Source organism: Phocoena phocoena, chromosome 1 (genome assembly GCF_963924675.1).
Source record: "Phocoena phocoena chromosome 1, mPhoPho1.1, whole genome shotgun sequence".
In the NCBI taxonomy this organism is placed as follows: domain Eukaryota; kingdom Metazoa; phylum Chordata; class Mammalia; order Artiodactyla; family Phocoenidae; genus Phocoena; species Phocoena phocoena.
In genome coordinates this window covers 154,814,911-154,818,767 of record NC_089219.1, presented here as the reverse complement: position 1 = coordinate 154,818,767, position 3,857 = coordinate 154,814,911, and the positions used below count along the sequence as shown (strand labels likewise).

The window sequence follows — 3,857 nt, the reverse complement described above, 5'->3', positions numbered from 1 at the left end:
GCACTTCTGTTCTTAGCGGTTCTCTCCTCCCATATACCAGGTGCGAGGTCAGGCGGACGCATAGGCGCTGATGCCAAATCTGCCACCTCGGGCAGCGGCTACTGAGCCATGTACCCTGCTCTCCAGCTTTCCTGCTCTGGTGGCCGGGGACCCATCCTGTACAGTTAGAGCCGGCCGGGGGAGAAGGGGCAGCTGCCCTGCCAAGAAGCTCAACAACCTCAAGGCAAACACCTCCAGCCCTCTGACCACCGGGGAGATTCAGAAGCGTTAGACGGTCCAGGAGCGCGCATCCTCACCTGTGCGTCTCAGGATCTGACATGTACGCTGCGCATGTGCCACCCCTCCCTAAACTTTTGCGCCCCGCCAACGCACGCCCATTGTTCCCAGACAGGTTCCTGAGATGCATCCCAGCAACAGGCCAAACAGAGCGCACTCCGCTTTTGGTCGAGTTGGCAGCTGAAGGAGAGTGCTCGGAGCCCAGCTCTCTATCCAAGGACCGACCTGACCCAAGTTCTCTAGAAGCAGTTACTAAGGTAGGCCCTGCCCCTCACCCCAGCCCCGGGCACTGGTGGATCAGCACCTGCCAGGAGGGTTCCCTTCCCCGGCCTGCTCCCCACGCCCACCAACTTCCCGTGGCCGTCCCAGGTCACCCAGCTGTCTATGGCCGGCTATCCACTGGCAGGCCAGCCCACAAGTGTCCAGTGACTCTGCATCTGCGCTTTGCCACAGAGTCTTTTAGACCCTATTCTACCATCCCGCAGACCCTGCGCTCCTTTCTGGGGATCCTTATCTCCATCTGCCGGAGAGGCCATCAGAAGAAGGTGGTGATGGGTGCTCGCACCCCCACGACGTCCCGCAGCTCAGTGTCCGCAGTGGATACAGTCACTGTCAGTGTGGCGCGGGGCAGCCAGTGCCGGCCAGGACACCCAGCTGTGTCCCGAACTACAGCACAGAGAAGACGGTGTTGAGGGCCCTGGGAGAGAGCGGGCAAGGGATGTCCAAGCAGGAGGTAGTCCCCACAGTCACAGTGAGGAACGAAGACAAGAGAAGCGGCCCGGATGACACCGGGGCCGCACGATCTGCATTTAGGCCCCTGGGGGGGTTTTTCTACGTGCCCAGGCTTGGACCTCTGCAGAGAGACCTCCATGCCAAGAGGGCAGAGGACAGATCCAACAGGAAACTCCAGACCTCTTGTATGAGCTCCTGCCTCAAAAGAAGCGCCATCACGAGCTCATATAGCTCCACCCGAGGTTTCCCGCCAGTGAAGAGAAGGAGGGGTCCCGCCAATGCCCAGAAGTCCGCAAAGATAGGGAGCGAAGAGGGCCCACCGTCGCCCTCTGCAGCTCCTGTGGTTTCCCAGAGGAAAAGCCAGCCTGACAAAGATGCAGAGGCAACAAGAGGGCAGAAACGGCCCTGGAGGAACGGCTCCCGCTCAATCTGACAGTCCCAGGACCTGAAAACGCAGGATTCCTCTGCTGCCGCACAGGCGAGGGGAGCCTCTGAGGCTGCCCCCAGCCCCTGAGCCGGGTTTTTGGGTCACCGCTGAAGACCTAGACCCCGAGAAGGAAGCAGCGTTCTGGCGCATCAACAGTGCGCTGCAGGGTGAGACCTAGGCCATCGGGGGCCTGGGCGCCACGCAGCTTTCCTGTCCCTTCCTGCTGCCTGCCGCAGAGGCTGCTTCTCCGCAGAAAATGTTTCATAGTTATTTGTATTTTAATATGATCATGGTACATTAAAATGTATTTGTGCTTGCCTGTGAACACTAAGGTCACTTGACTTGTAATTTTCTATATTGTTCTATATTTCTGTGACTAAAGGCATTACTTGAGGGAATTTAAAGAATATCTTGAAGCGATTTTGGCTTTTGATCTGCCACTAATTCCTATTTAATCTTAATTCAGGGGTCGGATTCTTTGACCCAAGGAAACAGAATAGTATAAAAAGAACGTGAGTGTCAGATGGTGGCAGTGATTAAGTATAGCAAGAGACGCCTTTGCAAAAGTTACTGTTGGTCCCAGAAGACTCTCACTTAGCTGTGTGACCCTGGGCAAGTCACTTCACCTAAATCTCTTAATTATAGGGCTGTGCTGATGATTTAAAAGTGACTGGGCACGATGGACGCTCGGAAATCCTGGGTTCTCAATAAAGCCACTGCCCTGCTCCTTGGTCCTTTGGAATTACTATATTAGTAAAATTTATACTTGACAGTAATTTTAGCTTAAAGTTTATTTTGTCTACTTCATCTCAGCCTTTTGGCTAAGAGCAAGTGTAGTATCTGTTCTTGTCAATTTAAATAGCAAGAGCAAAGAAAGGAAAATAACGGGCATGCCCTCACACTCTTCAGACAATAGGAGCCTCTTAACCTGTTCCTTTGTCCAGAGACACAGGCCATTTCTCAGTGAAGGCCTCTGCCATCACGGAGGTTGCAGGGGAGATGTGGTAACTGGGGAGAAAAAGACCAATGGGGATGACCCCCTCACTCCTCAACGTGCAAGCCCCCCACTTTCTCACTTGTCTGGCTAGAAATCAAAGGTTGATCCCATGGTTCTAACTTTCAGCTGCTGCTGGACTTTGCGTGCCTTGCGTAAGCTGGGAGACAGAGGCAGGAAAACAACCACCATAATCACCCTGCTACGGGCTGTTATTCAACTTTGGACTTCCAGGCCCCATCTGCCTGTTAGCGTTCACTTCTTAGAGTTTCAAGTGCATGCTGTTTGTCCTCTATCTTGCTCCATGCGGCTCTCAAGCCCTCGTAATATGACCACATGTCTCGTGCCACATGTAAAAATGGTAACATTTTGCAGATACTGAATTAAAAATCTATTATTTACATTGACTTCACCATTTTCATTTTCCTGGTGTGTTCATTAGAAAATTCAAAACTACATATGTGCCTGGCATTGTGTATTTTTTGGTGAGCAGTGATCCAGAGGATGGAAATGTATGCCTCCTTCGACTCCTTCAACTTAACCCCACTCTGGGGCAATGTCCCAGCCAGGCAGAAACTGCAGTGTGTCTTGGAGATGGTCTTTTGCATTGAGATAGTAGGATGCTCTTTTTGCGTCAAGAACTTGGATGTTGTTGAGTTTAACCTGGTATAATTTCAAATTAGAGTGTTTTAATTTTAGGATGTTAAAGGTAATCCCCATGGTAAACACAAAGAAAATAGCTATAGAATATTCCCAAAAGGAAGTGTGAAAGTAATTTAAATATTTTATTGTAAGAAATCAGCTAAACACACACAACGAAAGAGAGGAGTGCAGGAAATGAGGGGCAAAAAAGCTTTGGGCAGATGGAAAGAAACAGCATAATAGCAGAAATAAGTCTTTTTTTTGTCAGCAATTACTTTAAATGTAAATGGATTAAACTCTCCAATCAAAATACAGAGATTGGCGGAAGAGGTAAAAACATATGATCCAACTATAAGCTGTCTACAAGAGACTTACTTGAGATCAAAAGACTCAAGCAGTTTGAAAGTTAAAGGATGGAAAAGGGAATTCCAAACTCAGTGAGAAAATTCAAATAGTAATCAAGAGAGCAGGAGTGTCTATACCAATATCAGACAAAATAGACTTTGAATTTAAAATGGATCAAAGAGTTAAATATAAGAGCTAAACTATACAAATTTCTGAAGAAAAGGATAAATCTTCATAGTCTTAGATTTGGCAATGAACTCTTAAATATGATAGCAAAAGCACAGGCAACAAAAGGAAAAAGAAATTGGACTTTATCAAAATTAAAATCCTTTGTGTTTCAAACAACACCATCAAGAAAGACATAATACAACCTTCAGAATGAAGGAAAATGTTTGCAAGTCATATATCTGATAAAGCCTAGTATTCAGAATATGTAAAGAA

General features: G+C 48.3%; 1 pseudogene; it reads left to right on the top strand.

Moving 5' to 3' along the window:
- Positions 1 to 2,236: 2,236 nt before the first annotated feature.
- On the top strand, positions 2,237 to 2,342 carry LOC136141134 (U2 spliceosomal RNA; annotated as a pseudogene).
- Positions 2,343 to 3,857: the final 1,515 nt, after the last annotated feature.